This window comes from Arachis hypogaea, chromosome 1, assembly GCF_003086295.3.
Source record: "Arachis hypogaea cultivar Tifrunner chromosome 1, arahy.Tifrunner.gnm2.J5K5, whole genome shotgun sequence".
In the NCBI taxonomy this organism is placed as follows: Eukaryota; Viridiplantae; Streptophyta; class Magnoliopsida; order Fabales; family Fabaceae; genus Arachis; species Arachis hypogaea.
The window spans coordinates 99,647,402-99,660,704 of record NC_092036.1 but is presented as its reverse complement, the minus strand read 5'-3'; the positions used below and the strand labels follow the sequence as shown (position 1 = coordinate 99,660,704).

General features: G+C 37.9%; 1 protein-coding gene and 1 non-coding gene across 2 annotated transcripts in view; both read right to left on the bottom strand.

Moving 5' to 3' along the window:
- LOC112702600 (uncharacterized) overlaps positions 1-13,303 on the bottom strand; it is a 123,566-nt gene that overhangs the window by 28,112 nt on the left and 82,151 nt on the right. The window lies entirely within an intron of this gene.
- LOC112716769 (small nucleolar RNA R71) lies at positions 10,814-10,921 on the bottom strand. The gene has a single exon (XR_003160466.1). It is a non-coding gene; the product is annotated as a small nucleolar RNA R71 (small nucleolar RNA).

The following is a 13,303-nucleotide window of genomic DNA, read 5'->3' as shown; positions in this document are numbered from 1 at the left end:
TTTTCAAATCCTTTTCAAAATTGTATAACTTTTACAACTTGTTTTCAAAATCTTTCAAAATATTTTTTAATCCATTCAATTCTTGCCTTTAATGACTTTTCTATCCTCTTTTAATCCTTTCTTATCTTTTAAAATTAACAACTTTTTTTTTCAAAAATCTTTATCTTTATCTTTTACCTTTTATCTTTTATCTTTTATCTTTTAATCTTTATCTTTATCTTTTAATTTCTATCTTTTATCTTTTATCTTTTATCTTTTATTTTTTTATCTTTTATCTTTTAAACATTATCTTTATCTTTTAATCTTTATCTTTTATCTTTTATCTTTTATCTTTTTCGAAAAATCCCTCCCCCTTCCCTATATATGATGACCGTACCCCCTTCCATCACTCATCCCCTCTCATTCGTGTTCTCTTCCCTCTCTTCACCTCTTCTATTCTCTTTTCTACTTCTTCCTTTCTTATATTTTACTCGAGGACAAGCAAATTTTTAAGTTTGGTTTGGCAGAAGCCATGTTCCCTCATCAAGAATTCAATCTCATGGCTCCAAGAAGTGGCAAGATCGCCCCAAAGAATAAAAAAGAAGACAACTCAACAGTTGTTTCCAAATCTGTTTACTTCTTCACCAAGCAGCATGAGGCAGATTATCGTAAGATAATGAGCAAAAGGCAGGCCATTAATCTCTGAAGTGGGATTCAACCTTGGAGAAGAAGAATACCCAGATATCAAGATGCAGATTCGAAGGAGAGGCTGGGAGATTCTAAGTGATCCAGAATTTAATGTTGAGTACAGCATGATTCAAAAATTATATGCGAATCTGTGGATGACAAATAAGTAAAAGAAAGATGGAACAGCCTTCTACATTTTTCGCACCATGGTCAGGGGGATGATCATATATTTTCACCAGGATAGGGTGAGAGAGAGATCTTCAAACTACCCCTGCTGAAGGATGACCGTGAGTCATACAATAGAAGAATTGTAGCCAACCAAAAGTTGGACCAAGTCCTAAAGGACATATGCCTGCCCAGAACTCAATGGTTTGAGAATACACAAGAAGAGCCATGCCAGCTATCTGGGGCCGACCTCAACCCTGTAGCCAGAGGATGGCTTGACTTCATTGGGCGCTCCATACTCCCCACAAGTAACCGATCTGAAGTCAATGTTGCAAGAGCAATAATGATCTACTGCATCATGATAGGGAATGAGGTGGAAGTCCACCAAATAATTCCCCTTGAGATTTACAAGCTAGCAAACAGAGATTCCACTAAGGCCATGATGGCTTATCCAAATCTCATATTCCACCTATGCAAGGAGGCTAAGGTTCTAATCCAAGAGGATAACCTTATTCCAGTGGAAAAACTAATCACCAAGCAGGTGATGGAGAGCTTCCAGATAGAAGATGATAACCTAAAGAGGAAGGCACCAGAGGCATCCCAAGAGATCCCTCCAATGGAGTACTGGGACCATCTGAAGGCATCTGTAATTCATTTACAAAGCACGTTGGATCAGCTCAGAGAGGAGCAGCAAGATCAGACTAGCATGATTTGCAAACTGATCAAAGAGCAAAAGAAGCAAGGGCGTGATCTTGAGGAGCTGAAGCACCAGAAGCTTTCTCCTGAAGAGCCATGCGCCCCTCCAGCTAGAGAGCCATGCGCCCCTCAAGTTGAAGAGCCATGTGTCCCACAGCCTGAAGAAAACAACATCTCCCAAGCTGAAGGTTGTTGAGTTTCAACTCTGTGGTTATTTTAATTCCTATTTTTTTTCTGTCTCAAGTAATTCCATCCTAATTTAGAGTTTTATAATCACTAGTAGTAATTAAGTTTTTATTTTTAATTTAATTTTTACATCTTTTAATTTTTAGGATTACATAGGCATTAGTAGTAATTAATAAATTTATATTTTTCCAATTAGCTATAAATTATTCCTCTTATCATCATTGAACATGAATAAAATAGTAAATTTTTTTAGAAGAAATAAAGATGCATAGATTTTTGAGCTTTCCAATAAAGAATAGTTACATTAATTTGATTGGGTTACATTGCTTTAGTTTTCTGAATGAAAGAATAAATAGTGCATATTTGAAGTTGAATTTTATAATGCTGGCTCTTAAAAGAATAAGAAAAAAGAAAAAATATTATTGATAATTGATGAGCGGATAATTTATACGCTTTTTGGCATTGTTTTTAGGTAGTTTTTAGTAAGTTCAAGCTACTTTTAGGGATGTTTTCATTAGTTTTTATGTTAAATTCACATTTCTGGACTTTACTATGAGTTTGTGTGTTTTTCTGTGATTTCAGATAATTTCTGGCTGAAATTGAGGGACTTGAGCAAAACTCTGAAAAAGGCTGACAAAAGGACTGTTGATGCTGTTGGAATCTGACCTCCCTGTACTCGAAATAGATTTTCTGGAGCTATAGAACTCCAAATAGCGCGCTCTCAACGGCGTTAGAAAGTAGACATCCAGAGCTTTCCAGCAATATATAATAGTTCATACTTTATTCGGGAATTGATGACGTAAATTGGCATTGAACGCCAAGTACATGCTGCTGTTTGGAGTTAAACGCCAGAAACACGTCATGATCCGGAGTTGAACGCCCAAAACATGTTATAACTTGGAGTTCAACTCCAAGAGAAGCCTCAGCTCGTGGATAGACCAAGCTCAGCCCAAACATACACCAAGTAGGCCCTGTAAGTGGATTTATGCATCAATTACTTACTCATGTAAACCCTAGTAGCTAGTCTAGTATATATAGGACAAACTATTGTATTAGTAGTCTTTTGACCACGTTTCATCTTTGATCAGTTTATGCGATCTTAGACCATGGGGGCTGGCCATTCGGCCATGCCTGAACCTTTCACTTATGTATTTTCAACGGTGGAGTTTCTACACACCATAGATTAAGGGTGTGGAGCTCTGCTGTACCTCAAGTTTCAATACAATTACTATTACTTTCTATTCAATTCTCTTTTATTCTTATTCCAAGATATACGTTGCACTTCAACTTGATGAATGTGATGATCCGTGACACTCATCATCATTCTCACCTATGAACGCGTGTGATTGACAACCACTTCCATTCTACTCTAGGCCAGGCGCATATCTCTTAGATTCCCCAACAGAATCTTCGTGGTATAAGCTAGATAGATGGCGGCATTCATGGGGATTCAAAAAGTCTAACCTTGTCTGTGGTATTCCGAGTAGGATCCTGGGAATCCAGAAAGTCTAACCTTGTCTGTGGTATTCCGAGTAAGATTCCAGTATTGAATGACTGTGACGAGCTTCAAACTCCTGAAGGCTGGGCGTGATGACAAACACAAAAGAATCAATGGATTCTACTCCAACCTGATTGAGAACCGACAGATGATTAGCCGTGTTGTGACAGAGCATTTGGACCATTTTCACTGAGAGGATGGGATGTAGCCTTCAACAAGGGTGATGCCTCCAGATGATTAGCCGTGCAGTGACAGCGCATAGGACCATTTTCCCGAGAGGATTAAAAGTAGCCATTGATGATGGTGATGCCCTACATACAGCTTGCCATGGAAATGAGTAAGAAGGATTGGATGAATGTAAGAAGAAAGTAGAGATTCGAAAGGATTCTAGCATCTCCACACGCCTATCTGAAATCCCCACTATTGATTTACATAAGTATTTCTATCCCTTTTTATTTTCCATTTATTATTAATTTTCGAAACCTATAACCATTTAATCTGCCTAACTGAGATTTACAAGGTGACCATAGCTTGCTTCATACCAACAATCTCTGTGGGATCGACCCTTACTCACGTAAGATATTACTTGGATGACCCAGTACACTTGCTGGTTAAGTTGAACGGAGTTGTGATCATAAATTCCAATAGAGCCAATTTTTAAATCTCATGCAAATACAAAGAGGATCACAATTTCGTCCACCAAGTATTTGTTGCCGTTGCCGGGGATTGTTCGAGTATGGACAACTGACGGTTCATCTTGTTGCTCAGATTAGGTAATTTTCTTTTCAAAACTTTTCAAAAAAACTTTTTCAAAATTTTTCTTTTCTTTTTCGTTTTTCCAAAACTTTTTTTTCGAAAAAAAATTAATAAAAATACAAAAAAAATCATAAAATAAAAAAAAAACCAAAAATATTTTGTGTTCTTGTTTGAGTCTTGAGTCAATTTTTAAGTTTGGTGTCAATTGCATGTTTTTAAATTTTATGCATTATTTTTTTGAAAATTTCATGCATTCATAGTGTTCTTCATGATCTTCAAGTTGTTCTTGGTAAGTCTTCTTGTTTGATCTTGATGTTTTCTTGTTTTGTATCTTTTGTTGTTTTTCATATGCATTTTTCGTTTGTTAGAGTCCATGCATGAAAGATTTCTAAGTTTGGTGTCTTGCATGTTTCCTTTGCATAAAATTTTTTTCAAAAATATGTTCTTGATGTTCATCATGATCTTCAAAGTGTTCTTGGTGTTCATCTTGACATTCATAGTGTTCTTGCATGCATCATGTGTTTTGATCCAAAATTTTCATGTTTTGGGTCATTTTTTATGTTTTTCTCTCTCATCATTAAAAATTCAAAAAAATTAAAAAAATATCTTTTCCTTAATTTTCTCCAAATTTTCGAAATTTTGGGTTGACTTGGTCAAAAAATTTTAAAAATTAGTTGTTTCTTATAAGTCAAGTCAAATTTTCAATTTTAAAAATCTTATCTTTTTCAAAAATCAGATCTTTTCCATTTTTTCCTTTTTTTCGAAAATTTCAAAAATATTTTTCAAAATATTTTCAAATTTTTTTTCTTATCTTTATATCATATTTTTGAAATTACACTAACAATTAATGTGATTGATTCAAAAATTTGAAGTTTGTTACTTTCTTGTTAAGAAAGGTTCAATCTTTAAATTCTAAAATCATATCTTTTAGTTTCTTGTTAGTTAAGTAATTTTAAAAATTAAATCTTTTTCAAAATATCTTTTTCTTAAAAATCTTATCTTTTTATCTTATCTTTTTCAAATATGATTTCAAATTATTTTATCTAACTTCTTATCTTCTTATCTTTTTAAATTTGACTTTAATATCTTCTTCAACTAACTATTTGACTTTTTGTTTGTTTCTTATCTTTTTCAAAACCAACTAACTACTTTTCCCTCTCTAATTTTCGAAAATGTCTCATCTCTTTTTCAAAAATTCTTTTTGTTTCAAATTTTAATTTTGATTATATCTTATCTTTAATTTTCGAAATTACTAACCCCTTTTTCAAAATTATTTTCGAAATTCTCCCTCTCTTTTCTTCTTCTATTTAATTATTTATTTACTAACACTTCTCTTCACCTCTCTTTATCTAATAATCCGAACCCATTCTTCTTCACTCTTCTCCCCTTTCTTCTCCTACTAACACAAAGGAATCTCTATACTGTGACATAGAGGATTCCTCTTCTTTTCTTGTTTTCTTCTCTTTCATATGAGCAGAAACAAGGAAAAAGGCACTCTTGTTGAAATTGATCCAGAACCTGAAAGGACTCTGAAGAGGAAATTAAGAGAAACTAAATTACAACAATCCAGAAGTAACCTTTCAGAAATTTTCGAACAAGAGAAGGAGATGGCAGCAGTACCCAATAATGATAATGCAAGAAGGATGCTTGGTGACTTTACCAAACCCACGTCCAAATTTGATGGAAGAAGCATCTCCATTCCTGCCATTGGAGCAAATAATTTTGAGCTGAAACCTCAGCTAGTTGCCTTAATGCAACAAAACTGCAAGTTTTATGGACTTCCATCTGAAGATCCTTACCAGTTTTTAACTGAGTTCTTGCAGATCTGTGAGACTGTTAAGACGAATGGAGTTGATCCTGAGGTCTACAGACTCATGCTTTTCCCTTTTGCTGTAAGAGACAGAGCTAGAATCTGGTTGGATTCACAACCTAAGAACAGCCTGGACTCCTGGGATAAGATGGTCACAGCCTTCTTGGATAAATTCTTTCCTCCTCAAAAGCTGAGCAAGCTGAGAGTGGATGTTCAAACCTTCAAACAAAAAGATGGTGAATCCCTCTATGAAGCTTGGGAAAGATACAAGCAGCTGACCAAAAGGTGTCCATCTGACATGTTTTCAGAATGGACCATATTAGATATATTCTATTATGGTCTATCTGAATTTTTGAAAATGTCATTGGACCATTCTGCAGGTGGATCTATTCACCTAAAGAAAACGCCTGCAGAAGCTCAAGAACTAATTGACATGGTTGCAAATAACCAATTCATGTACACTTCTGAGAGGAATTCCGTGAATAATGGGATACCTCAGAAGAAAGAAGTTCTTGAGATTGAGGCTCTGAATGCCATATTGGCTCAGAATAAAGTGTTGACTCAGCAAGTCAACATGATCTCTCAAAATCTGAATGGATGGCAAAATGCATCCAACAGTAATAAAGAGGTAGCTTCTGAAGAAGCTTATGATCCTGAGAACCTTGCAATGGCAGAGGTTAATTAAATGGGTGAACCGTATGGAAACACCTATAATTCATCATGGAGAAATCATCCTAATTTCTCATGGAAGGATCAACAAAAGCCTCAACAAGGCTTTAACAATGGTGGACGCAATAGGCTGAGCAATAGCAAGCCTTTTCCATTATCTTCTCAGCAACAGACAGAGAATTCTGAACAAAACACTTCTAATTTAGCCAATCTAGTCTCTGATCTGTCAAAGGCCACTTTCAGTTTCATGAGTGAAACAAGATCCTCCATCAAAAATCTGGAGGCACAAGTGGGCCAGCTGAGTAAGAAAGTCATTGAAACTCCTCCCAGTATTCTCCCAAGCAATACAGAAGAGAATCCAAAAGGAGAATGCAAGGCCATTGATGTAATCAACATGGCCGAATGCACAAGGGAGGAGGAGGACGAAAATCCTAGTGAGGAAGACCTCCTGGGACGTCCCTCAAGCAAGAAGGAGTTTCCTATTAAGGATCCAAATGAATCTGAGGCTCATATAGAGACCATAGAGATTCCATTAAATCTCCTTCTGCCATTCATGAGCTCTGAAAACTATCCTTCCTTTGAAGAGGATGAAGATATGACTGGAGAGCAAGTTGCTCAATATTTAGGAGTGATGAGCGGATAAATTGTACCCTTTTTGGCATTATTTTTAGTATGTTTTTGGTAGTTTTAGTTGAGTTCTTAGTATATTTTTATTAGTTTTTAGTTAAAATTCACTTTTCTGGACTTCACTATGAGTTTGTGTGTTTTTTCTGTGATTTCAGATATTTTCTGGCTGAAATTGAGGGACCTGAGCAAAAATCTGATTCAGAGACTGAAAAGGACTGCAGATGCTGTTGGATTCTGACCTCCCTGCACTCGAAGTGGATTTTCTGGAGCTACAAAAGCCCAATTGGCGCGCTCTCAACGGCGTTGGAAAGTAGACATCCTGGGCTTTCCAGCAATATATGATAGTCCATACTTTGCCCAAGATTTGATGGCCCAAACCGGCGTTCAAAGTCACCCTCAGAAATTCCAGCGTTAAACGCCGGAACTGGCACCTAAATGGGAGTTAAACGCCCAAACTGGCACAAAAGCTGGCGTTTAACTCCAAGAAGAGTCTCTACATGAAAATGCTTCATTGCTCAGCCCAAGCACACACCAAGTGGGCCCGGAAGTGGATTTTTATGTCATTTACTCACCTCTGTACACCCTAGGCTACTAGTTCTCTATAAGTAGGACCTTTTACTATTGTATTTTCATCTTCGGACATCTAGTTCTTAGATCATTGGGGGCTGGCCTAACGGCCATGCCTAGACCTTGTTCTTATGTATTTTCAACGGTGGAGTTTCTACACACCATAGATTAAGGTGTGGAGCTCTGCTGTACCTCGAGTATTAATGCAATTACTATTGTCCTTCTATTCAAATCCGCTTGTTCTTTGTCCAAGATATCACTTGTTCTTCAACTTGATGAATGTGATGATCCGTGACACTCATCATCATTCTCACTTATGAACAAAGTGACTGACAACCACTTCTGTTCTACAAGCAACAAGGCTCCAGTGTTTATCTCTTGGATTCTTTAACCGGAATCTTCGTGGTATAGGCGAGAACTGATGGCGGCATTCAAGAGAATTCGGAAGGTCTAACCTTGTCTGTGGTATTCTGAGTAGGATTCAATGATTGAATGACTGTGACGTGCTTCAAACTCCTAGCAGGCGGGGCGTTAGTGACAGACGCAAAAGAATCATTGGATTCTATTCCGGCCTGACCGAGAACCGACAGCTGATTAGCCATATGCTGTGACAGAGCATAGGAACATTTTCACTGAGAGGATGGGAGGTAGCCACTGACAACGGTGAAACCCTTGCATAAGCTTGCCATGGAAAGGAGTAAGAAGGATTGGATGAAGACAGTAGGAAAGCAGAGAGACGGAAGGGAAAGCATCTTCATACGCTTATCTGAAGCTCTCACCAATGATATACATAAGTATCTCTATCTTTATCTTTATGTTTTATTCATGCATCATTTATACCCATTTGAGTTTGCCTGACTAAGATTTACAAGGTGACCATAGCTTGCTTCATACCAACAATCTCCGTGGGATCGACCCTTACTCGCGTTAAGGTTTATTACTTGGACGACCCAGTGCACTTGCTGGTTAGTTGTGCGAAGTTGTAGTGATCACAATTTCGTGCACCAAGTTTTTGGCGCCGTTGCCGGGGATTGTTCTAGTTTTGAGCAAGCTTTTGGTCCGGTAACATCAGTGCCAAAATCCGGCAACAGCACCAAGTTTTTGGCGCCGTTGCCGGGGATTGTTTGTGTATGGACAACTGACGGTTCATCTTGTTGCTTAGATTAGGTATTTTTCTTCAGAGTTCTTAAGAATGAATTCTAGTGTTTCAAGGTGATGTTCTTATCATCACCAAAGCTGATTGATTCTCATCAATTTAGCTCTTGAATGCAATGTCCTGCTGAAGCTTGGCCGGCCATGTCTAATTTCTTTAGACTAAAGCTTTAGACTAACATTGCATGATTCCTGGAATTCTCATTAAGAATTTTGATACCTTTATTTTCCTTTTCACTTAATTTTCGAAAAACCCAAAAAAATTACAAAATCATAAAATCCAAAAATATTTCTTGTTTGAGTCTAGAGTCTCATTTTAAGTTTGGTGTCAATTGCATGTTTCTGTTCTTCTTGTATTTTTCGAATTCATGCATGTGTCTTCATTAATCTTCAAGTTGTTCTTGATGATTTCCTTGTTTTGATCTTTGAATTCTATTGACTTGAGTGTTTTGTTGTTTCTCATATGCATTCTCATCTTGTTAGTGTCAGTAGTATACAAACTGCTAAGTTTGGTGTCTTGCATGCATTGTTATTTGATTTTAGTTGCATTTTGATTATTCCTCATTATTAAAAATCCAAAAATATTTTTAATTTGTGTCTTTTCAAGTCAATAATACAGAGAATTGAAGATTCAGAACATACTGCAGAGGAATTACACAGAAAAAGCTGGGCGTTCAAAACGCCCAGTGAAGAAGGACAGACTGGCGTTTAAACGCCAGCCAAGGTGCCTGGTTGGGCGTTTAACGCCCAAAAAGGTAGTGCATTGGGCGTTAAACGCCAGAATGTGCACCATTCTGGGCGTTTAACGCCAGGATGGCACAAGGGGGAAGATTTTGTTTTCAAATCAATTTTTTCTCAAGTTTTCAAAGTTTTTCAAAATCAAATCTTTTCAATCAAATGTTTTCAAAATCAATTTCTTTCCTTTTTCAAAGATACTTACTAACAATTAATGATTTGATTGAACATTTCAAGTATATTGCCTTTTCTGTTGAGAAAGGTTTAATGTTTGAATCATATCTTTTCTTGTTAGGCAAGTCATTAATTTTTAAAATCAAATCTTTTTAAAATGTTTTTCAAATCATATCTTCTCAATCACATCTTTTTAAAACCAATCATATCTTCTTAACCACATCTTTTTCAAAATAGTTTTCAATCATATCTTTTTGATTTCTAATTTCAAAATCTTTTTCAAAAATCACTTGATTTCTTCCCCACTTTTATTTTCGAAAATTAATTAGTGTTTTTCAAAATATTTTAAAATCTTTTTAACTTAATTTTCGAAAATTTTCTTCCTCTCTTCTCACATCCTTCTGTTTATGGAGTATTACTCCTTCTTAATGCACAATTCGAACTCTATCTGATTAAGTTTGAATTCTTCTACCTCTTTCTTTCTATTTTTCTTCTTCCTCTGACACCTCAAGGAATCTCTATACTGTGACATAGAGGATTCCACATTTTCTTGTTCTCTTCTCTTTCATATGAGCAGGAACAAAGACAAAGGCATTCTTGTTGAAGCTGACCCTGAGCCTGAAAGGACCTTGAAGCGAAAACTAAGAGAAGCTAAGGCACAACTCTCTGTTGAGGACCTGACCGAATTCTTCAAAGAAGAAGAACCTATGGCAGCTGAAAACAACAACAATGCCAACAATGCAAGGAAGGTGCTGGGTGACTTTACTGCACCTACTCCCGACTTCTATGGGAGAAGCATCTCTATCCCTGCCATTGGAGCAAACAACTTTGAGCTTAAGCCTCAATTAGTTTCTCTAATGCAACAGAATTGCAAGTTCCATGGACTTCCATTGGAAGATCCTCATCAGTTTTTAGCTGAATTCTTGCAAATCTGTGACACAGTCAAGACTAATGGGGTTGACCCTGAGGTCTACAGACTGATGCTATTCCCTTTTGCTGTAAGAGACAGAGCTAGAATATGGTTGGACTCTCAACCTAAAGAAAGCCTGGACTCTTGGGAAAAGCTAGTCAATGCCTTCTTGGCAAAGTTCTTTCCACCTCAAAAATTGAGTAAGCTTAGAGTGGAAGTCCAAACCTTCAGACAGAAGGATGGTGAATCCCTCTATGAAGATTGGGAAAGATACAAACAATTAATCAGAAAATGTCCTTCTGACATGCTTTCTGAATGGAGCATCATAGGTATTTTCTATGATGGTCTCTCTGAACTATCCAAGATGTCTTTGGATAGCTCTGTTGGAGGATCTCTTCATCTGAAGAAGACGCCTACAGAAGCTCAAGAGCTCATTGAAATAGTTGCAAATAACCAATTCATGTACACTTCTGAAAGGAATCCTGTGAACAATGGGACAAGTCAGAAGAAGGGAGTTCTTGAGATTGACACTCTGAATGCCATATTGGCTCAGAATAAAATATTGAATCAACAAGTCAATTTGATTTCTCAAAGTCTGTCTGGAATGCAAAATGCACCAAGCAGTACTAAGGATGCTTCATCTGAAGAAGAAGCTTATGATCCTGAGAACCCTTCAATGGAAGAGGTGAATTACCTAGGAGAACCCTATGGAAACACCTATAATTCTTCATGGAGAAAACACCCAAATTTCTCATGGAAAAATCAAGAGAGACCTCAACAAGGTTTCAACAATAATGGTGGAAGAAGCAGGTTTAGCAATGGCAAGCCTTTTCCATCATCTTCTCAGCAACAGACAGAGAATTCTAAGCAGAACCCCTCTGACTTAGCAACCATGGTCTCTGATCTAATCAAAACCACTCAAAGTTTCATGACTGAAACAAGATCCTCCATTAGGAATTTGGAGGCACAAGTGGGACAGCTGAGCAAGAAAGTTACTGCACTCCCTCCAAGTACTCTTCCAAGCAATACAGAAGAAAATCCAAAAGGAGAGTGCAAGGCCATCAACATGGCCGAATTTGGAGAGGAAGGAGAGGAAGTGAACGCCACTGAGGAAGACCTCAATGGGTGTGCACTGACCTCCAATGAGTTCCCTAATGAGGAACCATGGGAATCTGAGGCTCAAAATGAGACCATAGAGATTCCATTGGACTTACTTCTGCCTTTCATGAGCTCTGATGAGTATTCCTCCTCTGAAGAGGATGAGTATGTCACTGAAGAGCAAGTTGCTAAATACCTTGGAGCAATCATGAAGCTAAATGACAAGTTATTTGGAAATGAGACTTGGGAGAATGAACCTCCTTTGCTCACCAAAGAACTGGATGACTTGTCTAGGCAGAAATTACCTCAAAAGAGACAAGATCCTGGGAAGTTTTCCATACCTTGTACCATAGGCACCATGACCTTCAAGAAGGCTCTGTGTGACTTAGGGTCAAGTGTAAACCTCATGCCTCTCTCTGTAATGGAGAAGCTAGGGATCTTTGAGGTGCAAGCTACAAAAATTTCATTAGAGATGGCAGACAACTCAAGAAAACAAGCTCATGGACTTGTAGAGGATATTTTGGTAAAGATAGAAGACCATTACATCCCTACTGATTTCATAGTCCTAGAGACTGGGAAGTGCATGGATGAATCTATCATCCTTGGCAGACCCTTCCTAGCCACAGCAAAGGCTGTGATTGATGTTGATGGAGGTGAACTGATCATTCAAGTGAATGAAGAATCCTTTGTGTTTAAGGCTCAAGGATATCCCTCTGTCACCATGGAGAGGAAGCATGAAGAGCTTCTCTCAAATCAGAGTCAAACAGAGCCCCCACTGTCAAACTCTAAGTTTGGTGTTGGGAGGCCACAACCAAACTCTAAGTTTGGTGTTGAACCCCCACACTCAAACTCTAAGTTTGGTGTTGGGAGGTTCCAACATTGCTCTGAGTATCTGTGAGGCTCATTGAGAGCCCTCTGTCAAGCTACTGACATTAAAGAAGCGCTTGTTGGGAGGCAACCCAATGTTATATTTTATCTATTCTCTTTTGTTATTTTTTTTTTTGTAGGTTGATGATCATAAGAAGTCACAAAATCAATTGAAAAAGCAAAAACAGAATGAAAAATAGGAAGAAAAACAGCACACCCTGGAGGAAGAACTTACTGGCATTTAAACGCCAGTAAGGCTAGCAGGTGGGCGTTTAACGCCCAGTTTGGCACCATTCTGGGCGTTTAACGCCAGAAAGGGGCACCAGACTGGCGTTAAACGCCAGAAAGGGGCAAGAACCTGGCGTTAAACGCCAGAAATGGGCACCAGCCCGGCGTTTAACACCAGCATTGGCTCAAAACGTGATTTTGCATGCCATTTGGTGCAGGGATGACTTTTCCTTAACACCTCAGGATCTGTGGACCCCACAGGATCCCCACCTACCCCACCACCCTCTCTCTTCTTCTTCACCCAATCACCTCAACACCTCTTCCCCAAAAACCCTTCCCCTATCAAATCCCATCTTTCTCTTCACCACTCACATCCATCCTTCATAAAACCCCACCTACCTCACCATTCAAATTCAAACCACTTTCCCTCCCAAACCCACCCACATATGACCGAACCATGACCCCCCACCTCCTATATAAACCCTTCTTCACCCCTTCA